Raw genomic sequence first — 19,449 nt, 5'->3', positions numbered from 1 at the left:
TCTTTTCCTACGTTCCAAGCAGAGGAAAATAAAGAAAAATAAAAGATGTGGTCACTCTCTGCATGAACCACTGGGTTTTCTAGTTTCAACTTTGCTTTAGATTTATTTACTTTCATTTGATATCTTCTTCTTCTTCTTTTTTATTTTTTTTATAGGCAAAAGTAAGCTATATTAATAACAAAGGCTAGAAGTATACAAGGGACATGCCAGAGTACTACTTTCATTTGATATCTCTTTTCTTTATAGTGAAAACAGAGTTGGTTTTGATGAAAATAAAAATAAAAGTATTTATTTTAAGCAATATCGCTTATGGAAGAGTTATTGTAGATTATGAAAATAAAAATAAAAGTATTTTGAAAATAAAAATTAATCAATATAGAGAATGTGATGGCTAATTTAATGTAAACTTTAAATTTTGACTGATTAGCTAAAAGTGAAAAAAGTTATATATTTTTAAAATTTTTAAGATTGGGATGACCAATCCAATGCCAATGCTATTATTTATGTGAAGCCTTTTTGCATGCAGCATCATTCTAACGCTACGTTGTGAGTGCTATGCCTTCTTAACCAACGCCATGCTGTGCCTTTGACTGTTTCACACTTATATCTGGCTCCAACTTTGAAGCAAAATTCCCTCTCTTTCTCTCTCTCTCACGTATTAGGAGTTTTTGGAGGCCTCTCTCTCTCTCTCTCAAACGTACGAGTAGTTGTAGTTTTGGAGGTAACTTTCATATTCATTCCTAGTGTTGCATATCCTTGTTCTAATTTTAATTTTGTGTTTCTCGTGAACTTGAATTCTTATGAGATTTGGTCTCCCATTTTGTGGTGTTAGAATTTTGCAGTTCCAATGTCTGCTTTCGGAATCCCTGCGGCCCCGAACCCTAATCGGAATAAGTCCTTTGAGGTAGGCGTTGTGATTTGAGTGTTTAGTTTTTTTGTTTTTCTAACTTTTTGTTTATTCTTTAGCTTAATTCCATGATTAAAACCCTACTTATGTGGTCGAATGTCTGACTTCTACTATTGCATCTGAGTTCTTATCTGAATTCCTGTATTTCTACTATTATCGAGCTTGAATTGTGTTGTCACAGAAGATATTAATGGCCACATTTTGTTTTTCCCTTTGTTTCTTAAATTGTTTCTCAAAGTATTTTGCAAACAAATTTTGACAATAAGTATCTTTCTATTTTTATTTTTTATTCTTGTGTTATTCCCTCGAGTTATCTTGTTCTGGGAAAAGTATATGTGATTTTTTTCTTTGAATTGATCATGATTATGCAGAATTCTTAATGGCTTTTGACATATCCAGTTGCTGTACCGTTTTGTATCAAATGGCATTTTATCATGAACCTGGAGCCTTTATTTTTGAAGTAGAAATCTATGTTTTTCAATTAAAGATTTGTCCCTGAATTACTTTGTGGTATCTGCATGTATCTAAGTATAACCGACAACTTCCCGATATTTAACAGAATATTAGTGAATCAAATATTACTGCTATTCTGTCATTCTTGAATTCAGCTTCACTTGATATGGAACATAGTTATTCCCATTATATATTCAACGTACTTACAATTCTTGCTTTCTGAGCTTGTTTGCTTACAGAATTTTCTCTGCAGTAATGTGATTTTGTTTTTTTATTTATTTATTAAAACGTTCCTTGAGTTGAAATGACTTGGAGATATAATTCTAGGTGGCTTAACCTCCCAGCGATTCAGTTTCAAGCCTTAGTTTCAGCCCTAAGGCCAATTACCTGGTTGCTACTTCGTGGGATAGCCAGGTTTGTTCAGTTTCTTATTTTCTTGTTTACTAAACTAAATTTTTTATTCTCATGCTAACTTGTCTTTCCTTAACCTTTCTTCAATCCTATTGGCTTTTTTTTTTTTGTAGGTAAGATGTTGGGAGATAATGCATAGTGGGGCTGTTGTAGGCAGTACACCCAAGGCTTCAATATCTCACGACCAACCGATAAAACTAAAGATCATAACTTATTCAAATTTTCTCGCTGTTGCTGAATCTACAATGGAAATAATCACTCTCTTGGTTGACCTTTTTTTAAAAACATTTTTTTTAAGGTGTTGTGCTCTGCTTGGAAAGATGATGGAACAACTGTATTTTCCGAAGGTTGTGATAAGCAAGCAAAATGTGGCCTTTGTCTGGTGGGCAACCAATGACTGTGGCCATGCATGATGCACCTATCAAAGAGATTGTGTGGATCCCAGAGATGAACCTCTTAGTTACAGGAAGTTGGGACAAGACCCTCAAGTAAAACATTGATTCATATCTTCATCTAGATTCCTTAGATTTCCTCATTATTGTGTAGTTATGTTGTTTTTCTCTACCAGTTCAATTGGAATACTTAACTAAAAGTTATGAACAGTAGCATTACTGTGGATTTTGTTCTCATGATTTGTATCTGATGCTAACATTTTAGTGTTTCGAGACTATTATGGAAGCTGTCATACTTTTATCTCTGTGGCCAGTGTGTGCGTTGCAAAAGAAATACTATGGCTTAGAGTTTGATACTATTGATCCTTTGAGTGCTCAATGGCTTGAGCAACCTTTCAATGAGAATGAAGTTCTTACTGTTGTAAGAGGGATGGTCAGAGATAAGGCTCCTGGTCCAGATGGTTTACCATAGCTTTTTTTCTGGATTGTTGGGACATTGTGAGCATATGATGAAAATGTTTCTTGAATTATGCTCCTAGACAATATTTCTTTTGCATTGTGGAAGAATTTTTTAGAAACACAGTGTTCTCTTATGTTATGGGATGGATATAAGTACAACGTTTTTATCTGTAATTTTTACAGATTGGATCACTGATCGAGGCTTTGTAATTTTATATCCTTATTCATGTTTGGGCACTCGCTATTTATAGTATTTTTTTCCATTGGATGGTTAATTGTGCACTACTAATTGTTTTACATGCTCTACCATGTTTTGCAATCTGGTCGTCTTGTGCACTTGACTACTAAGATTCTTATATTTGATTAAATATTTCTATTGTTTCCTACCAATTCTTAGGTATTGGGATACTAGACAGTCAAATCCAGTGCATACTCAACAACTCCCTGATCGTTGTTATGCATTGATAGTGAGGCATCCTTTGATGGTTGTTGGCACTGCAGATCGAAATCTGATAGTCTTCAACTTGCAGAACCCCCAGGTAATGTCCTGAAAGAAATGAGTGAAATATGCCTCTGACATGATGATTGAGTTGAATTATTGCATTTTTAATGCTTTTGGAACCAATATATATTAATTCTTTCATTACTTTATCATTGGTTTTATATGGAAAAATGAATAAATCAAAGTTGTGATTTTAATTGATTAAAAGCATGAATTTCTGCTCTAATTTTATCAACTGCCAATTAATATGGATTATGGTACATTTCGCTCGAGCGGCCAGAAGCCGCCGCTCGAGCGAAGTCAGGCAGATTTAAATGCTCGACTTCCGCTCGACAGTGGCCTCGAGCGAGATGCGGGGAAAAGAGATCGCTTGAGCGAAGGCATTTGGCCGCTCGAGCGAACTTAGGCAGAGTCGAACGCTCGATGTTCGCTCGACACTCCGCTCGAGCGAATATCGCATTTTTACAGATCAGTGATACCTCAGTTCCACGGGATGGATTCTGAGAGTCCTTACCAGCACTTGACAGATTTTGAGTTGGCTTGCACTACTTTTATCACTAGGGCTGTTACTGATGAATTCATTAGACTTCGTTTATTTCCTTTCTCTTTAAAGGATAAAGCGAAGATTTGGTTTAATTCTTTGAGGCCTAATTCTATTTCTAGTTGTTCTGATATGCAGCGTGAATTCTTACAAAAATTTTTTCCTTTTCAGAGAACTCAGTTTTTGCAAGAGCAAACTAGTCAGTTCAGTCAGAGACCCGATGAGACCTTTCAGGCCAGTTGGGAAAAATTTAAGGATTTGATGAACATCTGTGCACATCATGGTTTTGAATCTTGGAGGTTGGTGAGCTATTTTTACACTGGTCTTACTCCAGAATGCAAGCAGTTTGTTCAGACAATGTGCAATGGGGAGTTCTTCAGCAAGGAACCTGATGAAGCACTATCATTTTTTGACTACCTTGCTGAGAGCGCACAACAGTGGAACACTCGTACTGATCGAGTTCCATTAGCAGCACAGCCACTGAGGGCTATTTCTGGAGGGGGTAGATATGAGCTTAAAGAAGACACCGATGTTCAGGCCCGAATAGCTGCATTGACTAGAAGACTAGAGGTAATGGAAATGGAAAAAGTGAAGGCTGTGAAAGTAGTAGAGGCATGTTCTATATGTGTTGATTCAACCCATAAGACCCAAGACTGCCCGATTATGCCAGTATTTCAAGAAGGTGGGTCTGAGCAGATGCAATTAGTTAACTGGGTTAATAGAGCACAGAATCAGCCTTTCTCCAACACATATAATCCGAGGTGGAGGAATCACCCAAATTTCTCATGGAGAAATGATCAGCCTGGTCGGTCCCCACCACCTCAGCAGCAGCCATTTAATCAAGGTGCTCCTCAGCACCAGTATCCACCATATCAGAATCCTCAGAGCTATCCTTATGTAGCTCATCCTGGATTTCAGCCTCATGTAGCTGCACAGAGTTCTCAGCCTTCATCATCTGCAAAGAAGACTCTAGATGACAGTATGGCTCAGATGGCCAATACACTTCAGCAATTCTTGCAGATTCAGGCCACCACAAATAATCAGAACACTCAGGCCATAAATGAGTTGCGAGGCACTATTAATAAGATGAGCACAACCTTGAGCACCCTAGAGAAAGGGAAATTTCCAGCACAACCTCAGCCTAATCCTCAAGTGTACAGGCAACAACAACAGCAAGTGCATAATGTCTCAGGGGATGTTATTGAGACAGCAAAGGCAGTTCTTACTTTGAGAAGTGGGAAGGAAGTTCCCCAACCAGAGATGCCTATAGACACACAGGTAGTTGGTCCTACACCTGAAGATGTAACAGAGAATGATGAAGTTGAGAAAGAACCAGAGGTAGTAAGACCAGAGCTGAAGAAGCCTGTGAGTGCAGATGTTGAGACTAGTAAGGGATACCAACCTGTGGTTCCCTATCCTCAGAGATTGGCAGCTGGCCAAAAGAACAAGTATCACACGGAGATCCAAGAGATTTTCAAGCAAGTGAAGATCAATATTCCACTCTTGGATGCCATACAACAAGTGCCTTCATATGCAAAATTTTTGAAGGACTTGTGCACAGTGAAGAGGAAGCTGAATGTGAAGAAGAAAGCTTTCCTAACGGAGCAAGTTAGTGCATTGATATTGAGTGAGACTCCTCAGAAGTTTGGAGATCCTGGCTCTCCCAACATTTCCATTATGATTGGTGAATCACGCATTGGGAGAGCTTTACTTGATTTGGGGAGTAGTGTGAACTTGCTACCGTTCTTAGTATATGAGCAGTTGGGATTGGGTGAGCTGAAAAAGACCTCCATCATGCTACAGCTGGCTTACAGATCCGTTAAGGTACCTAGGGGTATTGTAGAGGACGTGTTGGTCCAGGTGGACAAATTCTACCACCCAGTGGATTTTGTGGTTCTTGACATGCAGCAGCCGGTCTCCACTATTTATCAAGCTCCTGTCATCCTAGGAAGACCATTTCTAGCTACATCGAATGCATTGATCAATTGTAGAAGTGGAGTTTTGAAGCTTACCTTTGGGAACATGGCACTTGAGTTGAACGTTTTCAACGCTTGCAAGATGCTAGCACATTTTGATGACACAAGCGATCTGAATGCTATGGAGAGTTTGACACCAACAGATTTTATTTGCTCAACTTCTCCATTCTCTGATGATGATTATATTTTTCAGACGCCTGAATTTTTACTTGATGAGAAAATTGATCATATCAATGAAGATGACTTTGATTTTTTTGATTGTTTTGCAGATTCATCTTTACCACTTGAAGTACAATTTGCGGGAGCAAGATGGAAATCCCAATTTGAAGCTCTACCACCACCAGACATGCTTAAATCTTCAGAGGAAGAAGTTCCCCAGTTGGAACTGAAACCACTTCCTCAAGATTTAAAGTATGTATTCCTTGGTCCTGAAGAAGGCACTTTTCCGGTGGTGATTTCCTCAAAGCTAAATCAGAAGGATGAAGCCCAGTTGATTGAAGTATTAAGGAAGCATCGAGGCACAATTGGTTGGACAATAGCTGACATCAAAGGCATTGATGCCGCTGTATGTACCCACAGAATCCATCTTGAAGACGATCCTAGACCAGTTCGTGATGCTCAACGTAGGCTCAATCCTACCATGAAGGAAGTTGTAAAAGAGGAGGTGCTTAAGCTACTCGCAGTGGGTATCATTTATCCCATCTCAGACAGTAAGTGGGTAAGTCCAACTCAAGTGGTACCAAAGAAATCTGGTTTGACTGTCATAAAAAATGATAAAAATGAGTTGATTCCAACTAGAATGGTTACTGGCTAGAGAATGTGCATTGACTATAGAAAACTTAACTCAGCCAGTAGGAAGGATCATTTTCCTTTACCATTCTTGGATCAAATTTTGGAAAGAGTAGCTGGTAATGCATATTATTGTTTCTTGGATGGCTATTCTGGTTATTATCAAATTGCTGTAGCACCTGAGGATCAGTAGAAAACCACTTTCACCTGTCCTTTTGGTACTTTTGCTTTTACTAGAATGCCTTTTGGTTTGTGTAATGCTCCAGCTACTTTTCAGAGATGCATGATGAGTATTTTTTCTGATATGATTGATGACATTTGTGAAATATTCATAGATGATTTCTCTGTTTTTGGAAAATCCTTTGAGAGTTGTTTGCATAATTTGGCATGTATTCTCCAGAGATGTGAGGAAAAAAATCTTTTACTTAATTGAGAGAAATGCCAATTTATGGTCACTCAGGGCATTGTATTGGGGCATATTGTTTCTTCTGAGGGAATACAGGTTGATAAAGTAAAGATTGAATTAATATCTAAACTTCCTATTCCTAGGACGGTTAGGGATATTCATTCTTTTCTTGGTCATGCTGGCTTTTATAGGCGGTTTATTCAAGGGTTTAGTTCTATTGCAAAACCTTTGTGCACTCTTTTACAAAATGATATTGAATTTGTTTGGACTGATGAGTGCCAAAAAGCTTTTGATACCCTGAAAAAGTCGCTTACCACTGCACCTATTGTGCAACCTCCTCAGTGGGACCTTCCCTTTGAGATTATGACAGATGCTAGTGACTATGCCTTAGGAGCTGTTTTGGGGCAGCGGGTGGATAATAGGCCATTTGTGATTTATTATGCTAGTAGGACCTTGAATGATGCCCAGAAAAATTATACCACTACTGAAAAAGAATTGCTTGCAGTGGTTTTTGCACTTGATAAATTTCGGACTTATATTCTTGGTTCTCCTGTTACTATTTTCACTGACCACTCTGCTCTTAAGTATTTGTTGGCTAAGAAAGATGCAAAGCCACGCTTGATTCGCTGGATTCTATTACTTCAAGAGTTCAACATCAACATTAAGGACAAGAAAGGAGTTGAAAACGTGGTAGCTGACCACCTCTCTAGATTGTCATCATCTCCTTCTTCAAATGTCAGCCTTCCTCTTGATAATAGTTTCCCGGATGAGTAGCTGTTTGTAGTTGATAGAGCTCCCTGGTATGCTGACATAGTCAATTATCTGGTGACTAAGAGAATGCCTTCTGAATGGTCCACCCAAGATAAGCGTCGGTTTCTCTCTGAGGTACGACACTTTTATTTTGATGATCCATATCTTTTTAAATATAATTCGGACCAATTGATTCAAAGATGCATTCCTGATGATGAGTTTTCTTCTGTTTTGAGATTTTGTCATATGGGTGCATGTGGTGGTCATTTTTCAGCAAAGAAAACAGTTTCAAAAATTTTACAAAGCTGTTTTTACTGGCCTTCCATGTTTAAAGATGCTTATAATTTTTGCAAGGCTTGTGAGCCTTGTCAAAAATTGGGATCGATTAGCAAAAGAGACATGATGCCTCTTTCCCCTATTCTGACTTTAGAAGTTTTTGATTGTTGGGGAATAGACTTCATGGGACCTTTTCCGGTTTCTTTTGGAAACACATATATTCTTTTAGCTGTGGATTATGTTTCAAAATGAGTGGAGGCCATTGCTTGCAAAACAAATGACCATCATGTTGTCCTGAAATTTTTACAATCTTTGTTTGCTCGTTTTGGCATGCCAAAAGTTATTATAAGTGATGGGGGTTCTCATTTTTGTAACAAACCATTTTCTACACTTGTGAAGAAATATGGTATCACACACAGAGTTTCTACCCCTTATCATCCTCAAACAAATGGGCAAGCTGAATTAGCAAACAAAGAGATAAAAATTATTTTAGAGAAAACCATCAAGCCTAATAGAAAAGATTGGTCGATTAAACTTCTTGATGCTTTGTGGGCTTATAGGACAGCTTTTAAAACAAATCTAGGGATGTCTCCTTATCGATTAGTTTATGGTAAAGCTTGTCATTTACCTGTTGATATTCAGCATCGAGCTCTTTGGGCCATAAAACATGTTAACATGTCACTTGATGAAGCTTCAGGGTTGAGAAAATTGCAGATCAATGAATTGGATGAAGCTCGTCGGAATGCTTATGACAACACTCAGATTGCAAAGGAATGCATGAAAATTCTGCATGATCAGAAAATTCATCCAAAGCATTTCACACTTGGCCAGGAAGTTCTTCTTTACAACTCTCGCTTGCACATTTTTCCTGGAAAGTTGAAATCCCGATGGAGTGGGCCGTACATTGTAAAGACCGTTCATCCTCATGGTGCGGTAGACATTGTCAATCCAAAGAATGGTAATAGCTTCACTATCAACGGATAACGTCTAAAGTCATTTCTGAAGGTCTTTGATCCACATGAAGAGATCTTGCTTGTGCAAGACCCCAGGGAAGTGTTTTGATTTGTTTCTCTTTCTTTACAGTTTTCTTTACTTGCTTTGTTTTTATTTGTTCTTTTGCCTTGATTTTATATTTCATGATTGATTGTTTGTTTTGCTTGCTTAGTCTGTGCACTTTCTTTTCTTTCGCTCGACTCATTGAGAACTATGTCTCCCACTAGTTGGGGGGTAGCATGTGTGCACAGTTTCAAAAAAAAATAAAAAATAAAAAATAAATAAATAAATAAATAAGATTTGTGAAATTTGAGCATCTTGGTGGAGTAGTTGAGCGGGATCATTTGTGAAGATTTATTTTCAAGCTTAAACATAGAGCATGATTTTTGATGCATCATATTTTGTTGATATGTGGCTTGAAACACCGGGATGTTATGCTTATTGAGATGAAACTTGATAAAATTCTTGTAGAACGAAAGGCAAATTTTGAAGGACAATTTGCACATGCTTACGCTTGTAGTGTTCCTTATTTACCATTCATTGATTTAACACTGGAGAAGTAAACTGCAGGACTACCGAGCCATGCCAAAAAGAAAAAAAAAAGAAAACAAAGAAAAAAAAAGGGAAAAGGATTTGAAAAAATTAGAATGAAAAGAAAAAAAAAGAGAGAAAAGGAATTAAGGCAACTTAGTGAATTTTCCTAAGTAAAAAGGGCTAGAAACAGTTACCCAAGACTTTGGGGGCTGAGTGTCCAACCTTTAAAAACAGAGCTGGCGTGAAAACTGCTAGACCCTTGGGCTTTGAGGTAGTTAGAATCAGCAATGATTAATCTTAAGGTTGAAAAATCCTATGGCAAATCATGGCTAGTAATGAGGAACACACAACCGATCTAGCTCCACACACACATTTGAGTTCTGAGACATTTGCCTTAATTCTATGTGAAAGATTGTTAAGATAGTCTTGGTGGGTATAACTCTTGGGGGTTGAGTAGTAACGTGTCACTTTTGTGAGAATTCAGAATTGTGTTTGATTGTTTTTGTTTGAATTTCGATCTTTATGCAATATTCATCTCAATTAATTTTTACTATTTTGCTCAAGGATTAGCAAAATGCTAGTTGGGGGGTGTGATTGAGATGAATTATTGCATTTTTAATGCTTTTGGAACCAATATATATTAATTCTTTCATTACTTTATCATTGGTTTTATATGGAAAAATGAATAAATCAAAGTTGTGATTTTAATTGATTAAAAGCATGAATTTCTGCTCTAATTTTATCAACTGCCAATTAATATGGATTATGGTACATTTCGCTCGAGCGGCGGCTTCTGGCCGCCGCTCGAGCGAAGTCAGGCAGATTCAAACGCTCGACTTCCGCTCGACAATGGGCTCGAGCGAGATGCGGGAAAAGAGATCGCTTGAGCGGAGGCATTTGGCCGCTCGAGCGAACATAGGCAGAGTCGAACGCTCGATGTTCGCTCGACACTCCGCTCGAGCGAATATCGCATTTTTAAGATCAGGGTTCATTCCACCGTCAGAGTATATATATGCTTTTTTTACATCTTAGGACGACTTTTGGGGCTGGAAAACTCGGTTTTTGAGTAGAGAAACACTTAGAATTCATTTTTCCTTTGATTTTCGTTCAGATTCGAAGAGGAGGATTCATTCAATCGATCATTCACGCAGCTACACAATTTCCACTGGATCATTCACTCACACTGCAGCAGATTGAAGAACTCGTTGAGGGGTCCAATTGCCACTGCAGCTCAGCCTCCTCCACCGCTTTGATCTCCATTCAACTGGCTTGATCTCTTCAATTCTCTACTTGCTATTTCATTTCAATTTTGAGTTTCTGAATTATTTTAGAGAATTTTGATTTAGACATTTGAGTAATTTATTTGGTATTCATTTAATTCGTGTTATTTATTCTTATCGTTTCGTTAAGCTTTCATTTTAGTATTGATTACAATTACGGTGGTTTAATTTGAGAATTTGTGATTTGAATATAATGATGAACCCTAGAACATTGAATTTGGGGCTTTTCAATTTTCAATGCATGCTTTATCAATTACTTCCTAATTTAGTTTAATGCTTAATTTAGTTTTATTAATTTCTGAGTTTAATCTATTAGTCCTTTATATTCCAATCCGACAATCAAAATCTAAAAACATGAATCTAGTCCATGACTAGTACCCTTTTCCATCCATTGCACATACCATCATTTTATTTTCTCTTTGTTTCACCTTTTTCAATGAGTTTGATTTTTAAGTAACTTTCCCTGAGGAGACGATCTAGGTATTTATTTCTAATTATTACACGACATCTTCCTGCACTTGGGATAGCTTTAGTGCTACTCATTTTTGAGTGAGTCACATGATTTTGTAGTCTTTCAACAATCAAATCTTCATTGTCACAAAATAATATTCAGTAACTGTCTGGTAGTTGGGCTTTGCCTATTATTGTGAATAAAACTTCTTGATTACCAATAAAAAAAAAAAAAAAAGAAGAGACTGTCTGGTAGCGATATTTCAATAAGGAGGGATAGAGTAGGGAAGGAACTTATGGGGAGATAGAGTAAAAGGGAGGGATTTTTCTGGTGTTAATGAGGCCTAAAATTTTCTCTTGGAATGTTAGGGGGATAAATAACGTTAATAAACGCCTTCATATTAGAGCTCTTATTCGTAGTTGGAAGGTGGACGTTGTTTGTCTCCAAGAAACCAAATTGCAGTTTATTGATTGTAATATTATTCGTAGCTTGTGGAGATGTGCCTTTGTTGGTTGGATTTATTTACCTTCTTTGGGGGCTTCAGGTGGTATTTTGTTAATGTGGGATAAGAGAGTTGTTGAGTTGGTGGAGGATTGCATTGGAGTTTTCTCGGTAGCTTGTGTTTTAAAAAATATTGAAGATGGTTGGATTTGGGTTTTGGCTAATGTTTATGGCCAAATAGAGATCGGGCTAGATTTATGTTGTGGGATGAATCGTCGGGCTTACATTACTTCTGGGATATGCGATGGTATTTTTGTGGGGATTTTAATATTACTCTTTTTCCTAGTAAGAGGGAGGGTAATTCTCCTTTGTCTTCTGCCTTGGAGAATTTTTCTCAGCTTATTTTTGACTTGGAAATGCTGGATTTGCCTTTGGTTGGGGGGGAATACACATGGTCTAATCGTAGAGATGGTTCAAGGCTGGACAGATTCCTTGTTTCTTCCTCTTGGGAGTCTCATTATCCAAGGGTAAGTAAAAAAAGAATGCCTAGGGTTTGTTCTTATCATTTTCCCATTCTTCTTGATTGTGGGGGTATTCTTGAGCCTAGATGTTATTTTAAATTTGAGAATATGTGGCTTCAAGTTGAGGGTTTTGTAGACAAGGTGAGAAGCTGGTGGCATTCTTATTATTTTGAGGGAACTCCTAGTTTTGTGTTGGCAAGTAAACTTAGAGCTTTGAAGGCCCCTTGAAGATGTTAAATAAGGAAGTCTTTGGGAATGTAGAGCAGCAGAAAAAATCTCTTTGAGAAGAGCTTCAAGCCTTAGATTCAGAGAGGAATTGTGAGGACTCATTGTCAAGAAAAAACGAAGTGGTATTAGAACTTGAGAGAGTGCTTTTGTTAGATGAAATTTCATGGAGGCAGAAATCGAGTCTTATGGCTTAAAGAGGGGGATAAATGCACTAGTTTCTTTCATAAAATGGCTAATTCTTATAGACGTAAAAATGCCATTGAGTTGCTCAAAGCTGATAATACTGTTCTGTCTTCCCCTGATGAGATTCATGAGCATGCTGTATAGTTTTATAGTTCTCTTTTAACAGAGACGATGGATTGGAGACCTAAACTTGATGGGCTATTTTTTGATTCATTGGATTCTGTTTCAGCAAACTGGATTGAGAGGCCGTTTGAAGAGGATGAGGTGTATCGGGTGGTTTGTGGGATGAGAAGAGACAAAGCTCCGGGTCCTGATGGTTATACTATGGCTTTTTTTCAAGATTGTTGGGAGATAGTGAGGGCAGAGGTGATGCAAGTTTTCTACGAATTTTATGATTAGCACAAGTTTGAGAAGTTGTTGAATGCAACTTTTATTTCTCTTATCCCTAAGAGAGTAGGTGCTTTGGAGTTAAAAGATTTCCAACCTATTAGTTTGGTGAGTGGTATATATAAGATAATTTCAAAGGTTTTGGCTAATCGTATGAGCACGGTGATGGAAAAGGTTATTTCAAAATCTCAAAATGCTTTTGTTAGAGGTTGACAAATTATTGATTCCGTGTTGATTGCAAATGAGTTTTTAGATAGTCATCTTCAGGAAGGTGTTTCGAGGGTTCTTTGTAAGCTGGACATGGAGAAGGCTTTTGACCATGTTAGTTGGGATTTTCTGATATGCATGCTTAGAAGATGTGGCTTTGGTGTCAAATGGTGTGGTTGGGTTAAACAATGTATTTCAACTGCTATGTTTTCAGTCTTAGTTAATGGTCAGCCTTGTGGTTTTTTTAAGAGTTCAAGAGGCTTGAGACAAGGAGATCTGTTATCTCCTTTCTTATTTATTCTTGTTATGGAGGCTTTTAGTCGTATGGTGGAGGCTACTGTAGGGGGTGGATTTATTTCAAGTTTTTCAGTTGGTTCTTCTTCTAATGGCTTTACTTCCGTATCGCACTTACATTTTGCCGATGATACTTTAATTTTATGTGATGCTGTTGACGATCAGATTAAAGCATTGAGGGCTGTACTATTATGTGTTATGTTTTCAAGCCATTTCTAGGTTAAGTGAACTTAGGTAAATCGGAGTTGGTCCCAATTGGAGTTCATAATAGTTGTTGACTTGATTAGATCAAATAATAGATTTAGAGGTGAGATTAGAAGAGAGACTATAATTGAATAACCAAAAAATGTTTAAACAGTTCTAGTCAATGATGTTCCAAAATTTTATGCCACCACCACCACCACAATCATAATTCATTTATGTTTTCTTTAATCGCCTTTAGTTATGATGTTCACAAACATTTGAACAATTGACGTTTGAATTACAATTTGTGTAATATTAGTATGATATTTTTAATTAAATTCTGATATGTTTGATCAATACCGTTTCAATGGTAAATAACCCATTTGAATGGTGAATTGCCATTTATGCATCCATTTGAGCAAAAATAGATCCATTTGAGCAAAAACAAATCCATTTGAACAGTATCCGATAAATACAATCCGTACGTCTGTTCAAACAATAAAATATTTCTTTGAACAACGTTATTATGCAAAACCTCATTTGAATAGACAATTTTTGAAAATAAAATGTCTATTCGAACGGATATAATTTAAGTTTGAACAAAAGTCACTTGAAAAATGTGCTAATTCGAACGCATAAGTCTGTTCGAATACTTTGTTCATTCGAGCAGGTGCAAAATGGGTATTAGTTGAAATAAAAATTTCATATTATTCGAACGAAAGTGTCGGTTTGAATAGAAATTTTTCCATTCAAAAGGATTTTTGAGACAACATTTTTTTGTCTAAAAAACAATTCCGTTCAAATGGTTTCAACTGGTTTCACCCAATTTCCTCCCTAAAAATGATTTTTTGGGACGAAAATTCAAAAAAAATTTGAGACGGTCTTTTGGAGACAAAATAGAGAAAAGTTTTTGTCTCCGAAAACTTTTAGGGATGAAATTTGAACTTTTTGAGACAACTTTTTGTCTAAAAAAACCCAATCTCTTGTAGTGATTGTAAGCAAAGTGTGAGTAAAACTGTAATAACATGTAGCACTACTATATGAGAAAAGAGAGATCAGATTATGGAAAGTATGTCAATATTTTAAGCAGAAAATGTTTAAAGCAGGTCAATGTTTAAAGCACCAAGCATTCATTGTTCAGTGGTAGTGGTGGCCAATTTCTTCCTTAATGAAAAAGGTTTGAATCAATCCAACATCACAAAAGCATTTTTAATTAGAAAAATGATATTTGTAGCTGTGAGTGTACAAGTACTAAGCAATCATTTTGAAAAAAGTTAATAAATACGAGGTCCTCTTGAAAAATTAATTTTTTAATAGTAGATCCTACTCTTTTTCAAAATGACTATACGGCACTTGCTTACTTCATGATTGTATATAGCTTACTATTTTAATTAATGCTTTGTTGGGGATTTGGGCTTGTGTGCCTGGGCGCATAATCATCCTGTGCGCTGCCCAACAGCCCATCACGAGTGGTCTCAAAGGGAGACATGGGAAAACGAAATATTAAGGGTTGCCCCTTTTCAGACTCGAAACAGTGCCAATTGGTTGTAGAGCATTGCAAAGATTTGAAAATCTGACTCCGATTTCAACTTGGCATCATTGGAGTCGAAGTTTGATAAAATGGCTTGAGTTGCCAATTGGAATCAAAATCCAACTCCACTTCGACTCCGCTCTAATAAAATCCAAATCCGACTTTGCTCTAATTTATTGGATCGAAATCGGACTTCAAATTCAAACTTCAACAAAAGTCAGAGTCGAAGTTGGATCTTCTGGATACTGACTCCTACTCAATCGGTGCTCAACTCTAGCTGGTTGGAAATAGACAGCGTTACCATTAATCCAAGTCAAACACAACTCTCTTGTGATAACACGTACAAGTATATAACAATTTTGAAACTATTTTAACAAAACAAAAAGGCTTAAATATTAAAATAGTTCATGCGATTTACCATTGTCACAAATTAGTCATTACGTCTTAAATCTGAACTAATTTTTACTCCTTATACTTTGAACTTTGATCAAATTAATTCTTTTATTATCTTTGTATTAGTCAGCTGTTAATAGTCATAGATCAATACCATTAAAAACTTGACACTTGTGCATCACTAGTAGGAGTCAGAGTAGTGTCTCAATCTCAGCGTGGCTGGTCATCCTCTCGAACCAACTATTGATCATCTCCTTCGAAAGATATTGCCTCACCAACTCTCTCTAGTTTTTTTTTTTTTTTTGAAATAAAATAAATTCTCCAATTTTATACCACATATATATCTTCTTTTAACACCAAGAAATGGTTTTTATAAATCTAGAAATAGAAAATAATTTTTGCATTTATAATGGACAATGAGTCAAGTCTTTTATTTTTTAAAAAAATTAAAAAATATGGAAATAATATAAAAAAATTATTTAAAATTAAATAAATTCTTAAAAATAATTCAATTTAAAATGAATATCATATTTTGGATTTCATCCCAGTTTTAACTTCTAAAACTAATTAAACAATTCTTTAGGATTTAACTTGGAATTAAAACTAAAAATGTTTCTAAAAGAAATTTCAATCAATAGTTTCTTTAAACAAAAATATAAACTCAAAAGGAAAACATGGTTATTCGTTTTAAATTGAATTTCTTTTAGAAGTTTTTTCAAATTTTTATATTATTTGTTTTTTTAATTATTTTTAAACTTTTTATTAGAGTTGACCTCACATTTAACAGTTGACTAATGAAATTGTAACGAAATGATTAATTTGATCAAAATTGAAAGTATAAACAGTAAAAAGTTCAAATTTAAAACTTAGGGACTAATCTGTCGTAGAGGCAAATCACATAGACTATTTGAAGATTAATCCAAAAACAATTATGACTTCTTGTTGGCATCCTTTAGTCATCCTTTAGTCATCTATTGATGCAAAGAAGTATTCGAACTCTTTCTCCCAAAAGTCTTTTATTTCTTCAAACTAGTTATTAGTATATGTATATTCTGCAGAAAATATTTTACTAATCTCTTGGCAAAATAGTATAATCAGAGGGTTTTCGAATCTAATTTCATTTTTGTATCGTGCAATTCAATAATGTACTTATTTTGGACTTCATTGTATTTTGTAGGCAAATTCATTAATAACTCGTGTGCATACTGCTATTGGTGGAGATGAATATTAATGTGCGTGCCCTAAAGCAAAATCCTTTACTCCCTTCTTCTTGCATACTGATTGAGTTGCATTATTGCATATTTTATATTTTTAGAAACTAAGATATTTTTAATTATTTTAATTTTTACTTAATTTTGTAACCTATGATTTAATTAGGTAATAATTCTTCACATACATAATATATTTTTGATATTCTATATTTACTTTTTAATTTATTTTTGATTTTCTGTTTATGTTATTTCTTTTTCTTGTTCTTACTGCTTTTAAATAGTGACTTTACTTCTAATTGTTTAGACAACATGGCACGGAATCAATGCGTAAAAAGAAAGAAATATTTTGAAGATGTAAAATTGATCAGCATGTTGACACATGGTTTGAGCGAAATATATTTTAATAATTAATGAAAACATGTGAGGAATATGAGGGAAGCACCTGGCAGTTATTCATGCATGCACTAGCTAGCAAGTTAGCTTTGTAATTGATCGCTTGGTCAAGAAAAAGATAAAGGGTTGTTTTTAAACTTTCTAGCCTTTGACTTTTCAATGGGACACATGTAATTACGAAGCAAAAGTATTATTTTTGCACATGGGCGGCACTTTTTTTTTTTTTATCTTTATATGTTTCTACATGCAGGTAATGACATGTGATTTCATTGCAGTCTAGGAGCTTAAACTCTAGCTGGACCCTGCAGCTCATGCAAGACTTGTTGGGACACAGAGCACACCTAGAGACTTGTTGGAACGAAGTGCAGCAGAGATGCAGAATGCAGATAGGGACAACTCCTGCGTCAACTTGCGGAAAGGAGGAAGCTTTCCTCCTACATCAACATGGACCCCGCAGCATGTTGAAGCAGCATATCTCTTCTTTTGGGCGTATAAAGTTTAAACATGTATTACCACATGAGTAAAGAGAAGAGCCATTGATCAAATATTGACCAATTCTCTCAAACATGCAGAAAACAAACTTTCTACCTGGACAGTTTTGGATGGACGTGAGAAAGTAAGCTTTTGGCTGCATGCAAGTAGTGGGCTGAGATTGACAAAGCACGAGAAAATATATTTGGCACGCAACACAGCTTCTTGCTTTTGACAGTGCTTTTGAACACAAAGCATGCTGACAGAAGTAGGGTCCTTTTCTAAATTCACGTGAGATGCAGCTGTCCTTCTTTTCATGCACACTGTCGGTCGCATGGGATTTATGGAGCAATTACTAAGATGTGCACGCTATAAAAATAACGGAAGTAGGGTCTTTTAAGGGTGTTGGATCATTCAGTCGAGAGAGCATAGTATAGTGTAACTTTTCTTTAATTTTTGAGAGAATTCAGGTGAGGAGAGGGAGATGGTAGTGCAGTTGTAGAGCCTCTTTGATGCCTAACCCCCAAGTTCAATCTCGCATCGAACTCAAGAGCTGGGCCAATGCAGAATCGCTCTGCAGCGTTGGAATCACACCAACAATAAATTCAAGAACTTCAAATGAGCAACATCAATCCCTTCATCCTTTCATTATTTCTCTAAATATCAAACCACATTACAAACTTCCAATCCAAACTAGGAAAGCAAAAACAAACTAGGAAAACTAAATTAAGAAAGCAATAATCTCGGACGATAAAAACAGAATTGACCGAACAATAGAATCCGAATAATTAGACTTCTAAAAGCAAAACATGAATTTTCAAAAAGGACGTAAACTTCCAAACTCCTTTGCTGCCATGTTGCTTACGGATTATCATCACCTTCCAGATTTGCCTCTACATCAATAGCACCTTCCAGATTTGCCTCCACGTCCATATCTACATCCATATTTCCCTCTTGATTTGCATCAATTGCTGACTCTCCTGAAGAACTTGACTCTAGCAAGTTTTGCTGAATGTAAGCAGCAAAAAGATGTGGATGTAAACGTTTGAGTTCCGACGCTTGCAACCAAACAGAGTCTGAATTCAGACAATTCTTCCACTGGACCAAGAACTTGTAATATCTGCCCCGTCGAGTGGAAACAAATTGATGGTCAAGAATTGCAGCAATCTCATCTCGTGGCGCTGTGTTCTTTGGTATTCGCATAACTGGGATGACCTCTGGAGCTGGTAATGCAGAAAAGTCACTAGCATCACCTTTGAATGCAGTAAGGTCTTCTATGTTAAACACAGGGCTAATACCAAAATCAGAGGGTAACTCAATAACGTATGCATTAGTTCCCAATTTCTTGGTAACTTTAAAAGGACCTGCTCGGCATGCGTGAAGCTTGGTAAAACTCCCTGGAGTAAAACGCTCTAGCCTAAAACGAACAAGGACCATATCACCTTCGTTAAATTGTCGATCCTTACATTTGGAGTTGGCTGAAGCTGCATAAGAATTTGTATGGAAAGTAAGGCGCCATTTGCACTCTTCGTGAACATTTTGCATGAAACTAGAAAAATCCAAGGCAGCCTCGCTTGGCCTGGATGGCAACGGCAATGAATTAATATCAAGTGGAGTACTTGGTCGGAATCCATAAACCACTTCAAATGGAGCACATCCTGTTGATCTATTAACAGAGTTATTAAAAGCAAACTCGGCATGAGGAAGTACCATATCCCAACTGGTAACGTGATCTGCGACAAGGCATCGTAATAAATTCCCTTAGTAATGACCAAAATTCCATGCTGCCTAAATTCCATCCTGCCTAATCTGAATCTATGTACACTTTGAGCTGGAAATCAGTGGAAGTAGATGACCAAAATAATTATAAGCCAACTATGGCTTTG

The sequence above is a fragment of the Carya illinoinensis genome, chromosome 12 (genome assembly GCF_018687715.1).
Source record: "Carya illinoinensis cultivar Pawnee chromosome 12, C.illinoinensisPawnee_v1, whole genome shotgun sequence".
NCBI classification, from domain to species: Eukaryota; Viridiplantae; Streptophyta; class Magnoliopsida; order Fagales; family Juglandaceae; genus Carya; species Carya illinoinensis.
The sequence above is the reverse complement of the archived record's forward strand: the minus strand, read 5'-3'. Positions refer to the sequence as shown.